The sequence below is a fragment of the Pinus tabuliformis genome, chromosome 8 (assembly GCF_031772625.1).
Source record: "Pinus tabuliformis cultivar Carrire ecotype Pingquan chromosome 8, CPIR1, whole genome shotgun sequence".
NCBI classification, from domain to species: Eukaryota; Viridiplantae; Streptophyta; class Pinopsida; order Pinales; family Pinaceae; genus Pinus; species Pinus tabuliformis.
Genome location: NC_142294.1, coordinates 1101175013 through 1101188866, shown reverse-complemented (window position 1 = coordinate 1101188866; position 13854 = coordinate 1101175013). Strand labels below are relative to the sequence as shown.

General features: G+C 33.7%; 1 pseudogene; it reads right to left on the bottom strand.

Moving 5' to 3' along the window:
* Positions 1-1989: 1989 nt before the first annotated feature.
* The window catches only part of LOC149239183 (uncharacterized), a 46924-nt pseudogene continuing 35059 nt past the window's right edge, over positions 1990-13854 (bottom strand).

Below are 13854 nucleotides of genomic sequence, written 5' to 3'. Positions count from 1 at the left end.
CAACGTTGGATCATTGATTGGACAGCCACTGAAATATCTGCAACTATTGTCTTTTCTTCCTCATTAAGTGAGTTTACAGGTATCATCATAAAATTCTTCATGCTCGAATATTTTGCATGTGTAACAGGGTGATTTGCGTGGAATTTTCTTCCGTAAGACATAAAATAACCTGTCAATGACATGAAAAGTGATATTCCATTGTTTTGAGATTGTGTTAATTATCTAGATTTCTCATATTCCATAGTAAATCAGCACAATAATCAAATAAAATGGATCCATCACACAGTCACTAAAATACCACTGAAATGTACTAACAAGAAATTAAGAATTCTTTTGCAAGTGGGAATATTTACAAGCCTCTAGTAAGTTGAAAAGAATTTTAGTTATAATTTGCTTCAAATAATTATCTAAAGATAGTGGAGTATAATAATCGGAGGCAATGTATCCATGAAACAATCACTAAAATACCAATGAAATGTACCAAAAATGAATTGATAATTTCTTTGAAAATGGAAACATTTCCAATCCCCCAGTAAGTTGACAAAGATTACAGTTATAATTTTCCTCACATGATTATCTAAAGATAGTGGATAAGTAAGTTGGATATGATAGTCATCGACTGATAGAAGGTATATTATGATTTTAATTTTTTTAAAGTTTTAAAATTGCAATAATTATCTAGAGACGGTGGATAAATAATTTGGAGATGACAATTATCAACTGAAAGAAGGTATTTTATGAGTTTTATTTTTTAAGTTTTAGCATTGCATAATAGCATTTAGAGAAGTGAATTTCCTATCTAGATTATTATTTTTAAATGAAGTATTTTACCTAAATTTATAGATACAATGATTTGCATGATAATAAATTTTGGGGAGTTTCCTTCTGCATATCACAAACTTAGGATTATAAATAAAGTTTTTTGAAGCATCTTAACATTTTGTGTTTCTTTGAGGTTGTTGCTATTAAGAAATAAAAACAATAATAATTTCAGTTTTTATTATTTCATAACCTTTCTAAAATGACTGCATTCTAATAAAACTCTAGCAAGAATGATACATTAAGATTTCCTTCATCTTCAACAAAAAATTTATAATAGATTTCTTACAACTATAATAGTTTCCCTCACAATGGTTTCTTACTTTTGAGAAAGGCATTTGTTAAAATATAAAGGACCAATAAGTTTAGAACATGGCTTGTCATCAAAATTGATGATCCACATTTAATTTAAATAAAATATGTACCTACCATAACTAGCAAGAACAAAAAATTGGAAGGAAATGAATCTAATACTCAGTTTGGGGGTTAAGCATTACTTACCCTTGGTTTTAGAAAGCATACACTAGAAATTCTCTTCTCTAAAAATACATTTCATAAACAATCATAACCATCACATAATTTATCAAGTTATTCTACTTCATTAGAAGAAATGTCATCTTTTCCATAATGTTTATATCTTGCTTTGACATAAAATGAAAATTCATTTATTTCCACCCAAAAATTCATAAAAAAACAACTTAAAATAATCATGTGACATTAGGTAATCTGGAATCTTTCCCACGTGTTTTGTTCCTCTCAACCATGTGCAAAGTATAGTGATAAAAAAATGGAAGTGACAGCTCACATGAAAACAGAGTCTTAGAACAAGCTAACCCTTCATCTGCTATCCCATTTCATATTGCATATGAATTGTTTTTCATTCCTGGACTCTCAACCTTTTGAACCTTCCCCTAACTAGAGAAGTTTAATAACGTAGATTCTTCTCATGAAATTATTCTTTACCACCATAAAGGGACTCTTAATATTAGGCTATCTATTTAACCTTTTTTACTAGGTATACTTCTAAAACCAAACAATTTAAACATTTTTGAGAACATGATATAATAGATAGCTAGTTCAAGCAAAATGTTAGGATTGTAGATATTTTCCCTGATCTAGTAACAACTCCGCAGTTTCTTCTTACGATGAGGGTCATGGAACATAACCTTGCTAGGAACAAGCTAGTCTAGCTAAGACCATAAAACGCATTCCACCAAGTACATTATTCAGACATCAAAGCACAACCACAAAAGTCTTAAACATCAATGGAGTAAATCCTTTTGCCAACAAAAACTCAATGCCATTTAGAGTTTGATACCTGAGATTGCTACTTAAGCCCATGTGAATAGCCCATGTGGATGTGTTCAACAATGTAGGGGATGGTTTATTTGGGGTTTCAAAGTTGGGATCCATATTATTTCTTACACTGATTAGTGTATTAGGAAATTAAGTCCCTATAAAGCCTGCAACAAACCCAACAAATGTAATTAGGGTTCCCTTATAAACAAAGGTACCCAGTCTTACCAAGACACTAAAGGATATTCTCTCAAACATGTGCCTTGTACGGTAGCCTGAAAAAATACCAGGGAGAGTTTGTGCTAATATTGTCGCTGATGAGGGAGCCAATAAGTACATCAATAATAAATTGACAATGGAGGCAACAAAAAGAGTGGAAAAGACAAAGTCCATCTCATTCAAACCAAAGGTATGCCTGGATTCCATGTCGCCAAGGAAACATGAAGTTATGCATATGAACTCCTCCATTAGGACATTGAATTAAAACTTTGGTTATGCTTCTACTTTTGATATCCAACCCCATAAAAATACACCCAAAATCCCACCTCCCATCTTTTTCCCATTGTTATTGTCCTCTTATTTCTCCTCCCACCCTGATGACTCCCCACCTCCTCTTCCTCCACCACCAATATTGTTTTTATGAATGCCAAACCCCTTGCCTCCATCTCTACCGTACTCGATACATGGACCTATTTTCAATGCCCAAGTTTTGAGATCCCTTAGAATGCAAGCATTCCCTTGTTTCTAAAACCTAATGGAACGAAACTTTTAATCCATGCTCTTTGCACTACTGTCAATTGGAAAAGTAGTTGAAATAAAATGTATTACCATTTTTATGAAAATTCACATTCAATGAATCCAAATTAGTATTTTTATAGGTAAATCTTGGGGTTGTTACCGAGTAGATCAATGGGGCAAGCTAACACATCATCAACTATGATGACATAGCAAAAACATCCCCAACCATGTATAATAATGACATCATTAAAATGATTGACATGAAGAAACAACACAATGGGTTGATCATAGAGGTTTCCATAACTAATCAATTTCAATAAAATATAAAGCTTTGATGACAAACTATTAAAACTTCAATGTAAAAGAATGCAAATCTCAAAATAAACCACTAGTTCATGGAAAAATAATAAAAACAAAGAATATTCACCTTTAGCAGGCATCACAATTAGAAACATTCGAAGAAAATCATGGAAAAAAATCGATCTTTACAACAAATGAAATAAACATGTGCTCTCTGCCAAAATAAAAAAAAATATTGAGTAAAAACCTATGGAAGTTCAACTTCTGACTATGGCAGTCCTCACAATCAAACAAATTCTAAGAGAAATAGAAAAAACTATTAATCTTTGTAAAAGAAAAAATATAATCATTGAATCTCACAAAAAAAATAAAATCAAAACCAATAATAGCAATGTGGATCTCATGTAAGGGCCTCCCTTCAATGGGCCCCACCTTGCATCTATAGTGAACCGTTAAACCAATAATAGCAATGTATACCTCACGTAAGGGCCTCCCTTGCATGGGGCCCACCTGGCATCTCTAGTGAACTGTTAAACCTGCTTCACAGAGATTGGCATGGGAAGAATGCAACATCCAACAGTGGCAACTGCCATAGGCAGGGTGCAATGATTCCCATGGCTTCATTGCTCATGGAGGTAATTTTTTCTAGAGCAGCCAAGGAATTTATGTGGTGAGTTGGCTTCAAAGAAGATACTCCCCTATTGTGAGATAACAATGGGTAGCAACAACACCTCCTTCACTCACTTGGATGGGAGTTGTGGCTATAAATGTTGCAGAAGTTGGACCAATAGCTTACCCACCATCATTTCATTCAACATCCCAATGAGTTCAATATAAATACCTAACCAGAGAAAAGTAAGTAGCCTTTGATTTTGTTTATTCAGTTCCATATCCTCCAGATTCAGAGATTCGTGAAACCGAGGTTATTCCTTTAGTGATCCTAGAGACGAAGAGACAAATGTTTCATATGCTCCATATAATATCACAGATATAGACCTCTAGATGGATTGTTACATTTTAGTGATTATAGGCTTGGATAAACTAGTCAATGTACCTTCTCTGAATACAACTCTGCAATCTACTCTCATCAAACATAACTACTTTTCCAACATTTTGGAAAGTGTTTCTTTGTTTCCGCTTGGTCATTTTTGTGTTTTATCCTCCAACTTCCCGAATAACTATAGGAATTTTGCCCACCTCGTCCTAGTCTGAGCATCAATCCAACGAAATTTTAAATATAGCCTCAAATGTTTTAAGAACGAGAGACATAGGATTCAAATAGTAGCTCTGGTGCTTCTTCTATCTTTTCTTTTTATGCTTCTAGACTCGAAACAATGCTCTATGACAGGCACACACAGGGAAATAAGGACTTTCTTCTTGTATGTCTTATCTCAGTCATGCATTTGCACCAATGGTTGGATTCAAGCGAAGTTCTAACTAAAACTCATGCATTAGGCATAACAGAAACATGTGAATGATCCTTGAGTTACGTTGGGTATGGTAGTTGATCTAGTGTGCAGAAAGGAGAAATGTGATATTTTTCATATAAGATAGAAAGGAGATAGACTACATTTGTAGAAAAGAGATAGATGACACCTAGAGGAAATCTCTACAGTGCAGGATGATGAATCTCTACAGTGTGGGTAAGAAGAAACTCATAATAAAATTCTTATAGGTGTAATTAAACAAAGAAATACCCACGTTTGAAAACTCATCAATAAACATAAAAATGTTACAATTATCTGAAAACTCAACAATAAAACATGACAATAATGAAGTTATCCCAGTGGGAAACATATAACATACCCATTCACAAATTTTTTGACAATGACAATATCCTCAAGATCAAGAGTGACCTGAGCAAGATGATTTAGATGTTCTACCACTTCCTTTTACATTTTTGTTGTCCTTTATCCATTCACCCTAACAAAAATACTACACTTCATGTCACTTCCACAATTACTCTCGGAGGCCACATAAACTGTTTATGCAGATCCTATAGCCACTTGGTATGGTAGGCATCAGTTCGGGCTAAGAATGCTCTAGTTGAACCTAGGAATAGAGACATGAGGGACACACTTTCTTCGATGGATTTTGAAAATTATAATAGCTTTGACTTCGACTAATTTGTAGTTTAACACACATATTTTCTATACAGAGTTGGAAGGTTCCAGAGATGAAGCAGTATCCAACGATGTTGTATACTCTTCAACGACATGGGAACCCATTTAGACAATGGAATTGTCATAATAATGTTGGTTTATGATTTGATATTAAAATGAATTTCCATATATGACATCATTTTGTCGATCATCGTCGTTATTTAATAGGAACCAGTAATGTTCTCGCCTGACTTTCCCTTGGAAAGAAAAGAGAGAATCTTGGATATTTCCAAAAAAAAATTTGGCAAAGCCCAGATTATACGATGCTTTGTATATAGATATAGCTTTCAAACATATATACCATTCTTAATTATGGAAGTGATAACGCTATCTTTTAAGGTATTTGCGTGGAAGTGGAACATTGAATATGTGTTTGCAAGATAACTCAGTGCCAATTTTTTTTGACATGCCACACCAAACGCAGGAATGACATCTGCCCCAGGTTCAAATGCCATTTCACAGCACACCAATAAATGTAGACATAATGTTTTCATTTAGTTCTGTTTATAACTTTCCATACCATGTATTATGTTATAACACTCATTATACATGATTTTATGAAGTGTAAGTAATTGGTATCTTCCTAGAATTCTGATCCATGAATTAGATGCTTGGTTAACCCTTCAAAGATTCCAAATTCTACTTTGAGAAATTCCAGCGTAATCACATTGATAAAGGACTTATTACTCACTACCAATGTAATGGAAATAAATGGAGGGAACTCCGGTCACTCTAATTTTAAAATTATAAAAAGAATTCAAACTAACACAAAGGAAAATACTATGCCCACGAAAAGGGCCATCTGAGAAGAAGGCATGTTGCTCATCCAAGAAATCGATGAACAACACAGATACAAGTATCAAGGTTATCAAATTTGGTCGACTCACGTTAGGATGAAATAGTTTATTAATTCGTTCTCTCATCATTCTTCAATCATTCAACATTTGAGCGTAGTTCGCTCATTTGATGTCAAGTTCAGTTTGAATGGGACAGTGACTTAACACTGACCTTTTCTTAAGCCATGATGGACGTTGAAATCTTATTCCCGTATATATCAATACCCCTTGTTAATAAATAGTCACAAAGTATAAGATGATTATTATTTTGAGCTTTGTAGATTTTGATTTTGCACTAATTTTTGTCAATTGAACTTTTAGAGTTGTCCATTCAATGGATGACGCTGACATGCCACTTCATGGATTTAAGAAATTCTTAAGAATGAAAATTGAAGTAACTTAAGTGTAACATCTAACCTAGTGATCACTCATTTAAAAAATAAAATAAATACAAGAAACAAATTCCACTGATGGGCCTTTGAATTGTATATCTAAAGGGTCATCTACAGTCTCACTGTAACATTCAACTTTGTTATCACTAATTTTAAAAACAAAGCAAACATAAAAATTGCAACAAATTTTATTTATGGGTCGTTGAATTGTATACTTAAATGCCTATTTACAACTTCTACTACTTTGAACAACATGCATTTATGACATTTACAACCTCTACTACCTTGAACAACATGCATTTATGACATTGTCCTTTATGCATCTTGATAATTTAGATGTTATTCCTTGTGTTGAGTGGATGTTTGAGTGATTTAATAATAATGGCGTTTGGAAGCCTTAACATATTGGTTTCCCTACTATAGCCTACGAGTAGCCCTTCATAAGGATAGGGGTCTTGTTGCCCTGGCTTCGAGTATGAACATATCGGATTGCTTGAATCCAAGATTGATTACCATTGAGGATGAGATGTGGTTGAGCGGAAATACCAAGGAGACCAGCTGCCATCATTTTAGGGATTTTTGGAGAGAAAGAAACCTTCCTATTAAGGAGGATAATCCCTCATCATTATTTATAAAAGTAGGAATCAAGATAGATGAGAGATAAATTTTTGTGATAGATGAGAGATAAATTTTTGTGAGGAGAAAGGATATTGTTTTTCGATTACAACTTTGCAACTTTTTATTCCATTCTTATGTTATGTTGACTTTGAGTTAATGGAGAAATAATTTTATTTGGCAAACGATTAGTGTTGATTTTTCCTAATTCCATAAATTTTTGTGATAGATGAGAGATAAATTTTTGTGAGGAGAAAGGATATTGTTTTTCGATTACAACTTTGCAACTTTTTATTCCATTCTTATGTTATGTTGACTTTGAGTTAATGGAGAAATAATTTTATTTGGCAAACGATTAGTGTTGATTTTTCCTAATTCCTTGAGCCCTTTTGAGAGGACCCACATACATGGGATTTGGATACCCTCTTGTAGTTATATATATCTTATTTCCATGTTTATTCCTTAGGATGTTCATGTCTTTTTTGTTGTTACAATTACTGGTTTAGTGAATGGCTCACTTAGCCGTTATAATTACTAGTTTAGTGAATGGCACACTTTATTGTTTCTCGAAGGATCTTAGGAATTTGATGTTTACGAGTTGTTGAGTTGTTATTATGAGTTGTATGTGTTAGAAATAAGTTTCCTTATTAGTTTTAAGTTCATTATTATGAAGTTGTTACATCTAGTTCAATTTTGGGAGTTTCAGGTAGTACTGCAAGTTTCTTGCATAGAGTTACACATTTTCCTATATAAGATATTTAATAGGTTTAGTTTGAAATTATTTCTCATGCTTATACAATTTTCATTTGAATAACACCTTGAATAATAATCTCTACATGATCTAGTGAACAATGGGATATTAACAAGAAGTCAATCATATCTATAGGGTTACATTACAATACTACAGATTTATTTTTTACTACTTTATGCATGATTTGATTTTCTTTCTTACAAGAGTAAAGTAGAATTTAATTTCGTTGCAATCTTAGTTTAATTAATTTCCTTACAGAGTAGTATAGTCTTCATTTCCTATGACTTTACTCTCCTCCAACTTTATTTCTTATGCTTTGTTTCCTATGACTCTATTTTATACAATCTCATTTCTTGCAAGCATAAGCCAAGTTGAGTGATTGCTAACTACCCCTTCCACTTGATCAAAAGGGACATTTTCTTTGATAGATTACCATGCATTGAGGAGTAAGAACCGTGACTTGAATATATATTGCGTGACACCTATTAATTTTGTACAAACCCTAAGTTGACATATTAAACTTGAGACATCTTGGATTACAATATTATTTCTAGAGTACCAAAAGCCATCACATTTTTGTGCCATTGCAAGGGAGTTTTCCATTAGAGAATTTTTGAGGTCTAAAATGGGCCTCATAAGGAATGTTATAAAATAACAATGGAAATAAAATAAGATTAATCTACCTCATAAGGTTTTGGAGGGGAAAATAAAAAAAACTATTTTTTCAACTCACAGTTTCAACATATTTGCCTATAATTTTACCCAAATTCAGAGTAGGAGTAATATTTGGATGCAAAATTTAATTTTTCATCCAAGGTGTACCAATTTTGTAGGCTTTTGATGGAACCTACTACACAAAAATGTGAAATACATGAAAAACTTGATTGCAATAATGTTTTTCATGTATTTCACATCTTTTTGTGTAGTAGGGTCCATCGAAAGTATGCAACATGGACACTCCTAAGATGAAAAATTAAATTCTGCATCCAACGAGCTCTCCCACTTGAAATTCAAGTAAAATCATAGGGAGATAAGTTGAAAATATGAGTTGAAAAAAATAACTTTTTTATTTATTTTTTTATCTTTTTACCTTTTTACTCCAAAATGGTGAATCATCCCCCATGGTTGACATCATCATTTGGAATCTTATTGGCTCTAATAAAGTTGATTTTTCTTCTACATTTATGTTTTGAGGCCCATTTTTTAACTCGAATTTTCTCTAATGCAGATGTATGCAATTTTCTCTTTTCTTCTTATACGATAGAAAAAAAACAAACAAAAAAATGCGTGTTCACTTTCTTTGTTTTAAGCCCCATCAAATATGAATGTTGTCTTCTTACCTTTTTCCTCTATTTCTAACTCTCTATTTTCTCCTATTCTCCTTTCTTTTTATATCCCCACATTCTCCTCAATCCCCTATTCCTGTTCTCTCATCCACCAATTCCCCCATCTACCACCATTGAAATCATGCCTCTTCACATATCATCACACCTAAAACTATGATGGAGGGTATGTGCCCCTATTCGAGGGAAGGGTGGGAAATAGATGACTAGGATGCTTGTAGAAAATATGGTTTATATCACCTTATATCCCCCAAACTCCATAGTGATGGGGGCCATAAAATCTATAGGTAGATCAATGACCTTGAGGAATTCATTTGTGTCAAATTACCTAGGAAGGAGAAAATAACAACCTTGTGTTGAGGCTATGGGTTGATGCTAAACCTATGTTGTTTCTTGTTCAAGGTGCATGCCATTTTGACCTGCGATAGTTAAACTTTTTCCTTTAATCCTTCTTTCTCCATTTTAACACCTTTAACCATTCTTGGTTCTACAATTGTTAAATTTACTTTATTCCATCCTTCTCCATTTTCACACTGTGAACCGTTCTTGGTTCTACAATAGTTAAACATTTTCCTTTATTCCTTCTCTCCATTTTCACACCTTAAACCATTCTTCATTTTGTATCTTATTTTTGTAGGTTTTATCATGACTCTAGGAGGCCTTGTCTATTGAAAATAAATTTATCATGGAGTGTGATGGGTCAATATCCAATTATGTAGAAGCCATTATGCCATTATATTTCCTATTGAGCTTGAATTTGCAATGCCCAATTCTTCTCACACCACTAGTTTAACAAACACCATTTCTTTTGGATGTCCCCTCAACACATTTAGGTCCTTGAAGTTAATATTTTAATCTCTTTCATTGCATTAGATACAGACAATGACATTTCTCCACTTCACCATTTTCTAGCATTATTCTTCTTATTTAGTGTTCCATGGGATAAGAAGCATTTAGTTTGCTCATTTCCCAAATGTTTGTTCATGAATGCAATTGCAAGGCTGGTTTCCTTCATATTGCCCTCATATTGTGTGAAGTGAGTGGTAAAAATCACTAGGATTTCTTGCATGTTGGTTGCAAGACCTTCTTCCTTTAACTTTCATTTAATGACATCCTCATAATTCTCTCTAACTATGTTGACATGAAAAAAAAAAAATATTTTCTGCATATGGTGTTAATTTAAAACTCAAGGTACTACTATCATGTTTCCCTTCCTTAGTATCCTTGGCACTCCATCATGTTTCCCTTCCTTTTCATCTCTTCCATCCTCATTGTTATTATTTATCTATGCATAGTTATTGTGATCAAATAACTGAATAGATAAATAATCGATTACTTATGAACCCTCTTCTCTCATTTCCATGGATTTGACTATTACATTTATGATATAGGAACATTGACTCTACAACCCCAACCAAAGTTGATTATGTCGGATGATTCCTGAAGGGAAACTTTGTATATAGGAGAAAGGACATTGTTTACTCCATTTTATTGTAATTTTAGTTAATTACGAGCCTCTATACGGTGATTAGGTGGCAGGGGACACAAACCCTCATGATAGGTTATGTTTTTTTATGTATTATTCTATTGTGTTTTTATAATATGCAGGTGATTGCTTAGAACAGTGGCCAGTATGATGTAAAGGACCAGGTCGAGAGGCTATTAGGTGCAAAAGAGTCATATATATGTAATCATCTTTTATATATACATAAAATATCTTGTGTGTTCTAAGATTTGTGGTGCATTGTTCATTCTTTGTGAGTGTGTTTCTTTGAGATGCTAGTCACACATGCCCTAACCAAAGAGAGATGAGAGTATTTTTAAATTATAATATGCCATCTACGAGAACGAGGTAGATATAGGATTAAGTTCAATAAAGTTAGACGAACAAACTCTAAGTGAAAGGGAAAAATAGAGAGCACATTGATGGTCATGTTCAAACAGAAGGAAATATCCAGGACCTGGACGGTTAGGGCACAATGAAAAAATAAGAGGCGAAGAGCTCTAAACTACCCAACCTCCAAATGAAATGGGATTGGGTCGACTGGTTGGGCCCTACACCAAGTCATCCCATCGGATATTGTGAAAAGAAGCAGTTCTTGAAGCTCATCCAATCCATTATTACCATTAAACACTGAGTTATGATGCTAAGGTAAAGTGAGAGTTTGACATTAAGTTTCAATGTTTGATTTTCTCAGATCATCATTGTGGTTCAGGAAATTTTGGGTGATGTTGTGGGATAATTTGGGGTTATAATGTCCATAAGACCATTATTACATATTAGAAATAATAAACATGAACCCATAACCGATAGGCTTATGGAGTGGAGCCACTAAGGGATCAAAATGAGGAGACCCTTGGTTTGGTATTCAACAATTTATATTAGAGTGCAAGAAGATGGAAATATTTATTGCAAGAGGACAATTCCACAACTACAGTTGTGGGTAGAATTGTCAAGGAGAAGTGAGCAAGTGTGAAAAAACCAAGTGGGCAGAGGAAGCTCGAAAGGTTCCCGTGGAGGTGAACTGAGATACCAAAAGTTTGAGACAGAGGAGGAGAGTCAGTGAGGTGTTAGTGAAGCATGGTTTCAACTCACTTAGTGATACATACAAAAAAGAATACGAGGTTGCAAATGAACGAGATGCATCAATGAAGCATACGATCAGGGGATCATAATGAATTTCAAGCAAGGGAGATTGGTGGAGGATCATCGACCCTCCAACCCCAGCTGAAGTTTATTCTAGACAATTTCAAAAGGGGAAAGTGGCAGGCAGGAGAGTGGACACCATTTCCTTGATTTTATTGTAATTTTAATTAATTATAAGCCTCTAGAATGTGACTAGGTGGTAGGGGACATAGACCCTCATGATAGGTCGAGGTTTGTTTTGTGTTGTGTTGTCTTTTTATAAGCCTCATGTGAGTTTTAGAGAATAAACTACTATGATGTAAATGACCAAGTTGAGAGGCCATTAGGCCTAAAGAGGTTGTATATCTGTAATATTCTTTTATCTATATCTATATATATATATATATATATATATATATATATATATAGATATATATATATATATATATATATCTATATATATATATATATATATATATATATATATATATATATATATATATATATATATATATATATATATATATATATATATATATATATAATATTTTATGTGTTCTCATATCTTTGGCGTGTTTTCCATTTTCTGTGAGTATGTTTCTTTGAGCTACTCATCACATAGGCCTTAGCCAAAGAGAGATGAGAATCTTCGTAAATTATAAGTTTCGATATGAGAGAGGGAGACATAGCTAGGATTAAGCTCAAATATGATATATGAACCATCCCTATGTGAAAGGGAGAAACATAGAGGACATTGGTGGTTAGGTTCGAAGAGAACAAGGAGCCGAGACCTAAATGACTAGCCCACAACGCAAAAATAAGAGGCCAAGAGCTCTGACTTGCTTGACCTCCGACTCAGGTGGGACCTAGATGGTTGGTCAGGCCTTGCACGAAGTTGGCCTATTGTGTCTCATGAAAATGGCCAACCTTCGAGCCAGTATGATCCCCGATTGCGATTAAACCCCAACTTGTAATGCTAAGGAAAAGTGAGAGTTCAACATGAAGGTTTGGTGTTTGATTTTGTTGGAGCGGCATTGGGGTTCAAGATATTTTGGGCAATGTTGAGGGAGAATGTGGGGTTATAGTGGCCATATCATTGTTGCTACAAGTTAGAAACAAGAAACATGGGCCCATAACCCATAGGATTCTGGAGTGAAGCCACGAGAGCATCAAAATGAGGAGACCCTTGGTTTAGTATTCATCAATTTGTAACTCCAATGGTTTCATCCTCTTCCTATACATATGATGCAATGAGGGATATGGAGTTATCATGATGTCCATCATTCATATGTATCTTTTTCACAATATCATGCTCATCTTGTATAGAGAAGTCACTACGTTCATATGAAAATGTATAATTATAACATCTTCAACTTTGTTCTCTAATTTCATATGTTCAATGTTATTTTCTCTTCATCTATATTATTTCTTTATACAACCTTCTCTACTAATGTAGGATTCTCATCCTCTTCTACTACAACATTCTCTATTGTTAGAAGGTATTCAACCGTTGTGGTTGTTCCTTTCTCTATAGTCTATCTTGAGTTTTTTCTTTCAATATTCACAATTCTTCATGGATACATTACTTTTCATCCCTTGAGATTGCCACTACCTCAAATTATTTTTCATATTTTACAACATTCCCATGGGTTGAATCTCCTTCATGTTTATAATGTTGTCAATGACATGATTTTTGTAATTTATAGTGATAATAGGGCCACTTCTTCTTTTCTTTATACTAATATATTCACAATATTTATATGTCTTAATTAAATCCACAACCCTCTTGGCCTTGTCATCCATGGAATCCACATGCTAAGATGCATAGATAATAGATTTAATATAATCATTCTCTTCAAACTCCAACAAGCATTCCTAGAATTGGTACTCTTCATTTACTCAGATTTTCATTGCTTGGAGATCTATCTTCACCTTCTCTGGATAAGAGGTTTATTTAATTTGTTTCACTTATGCAC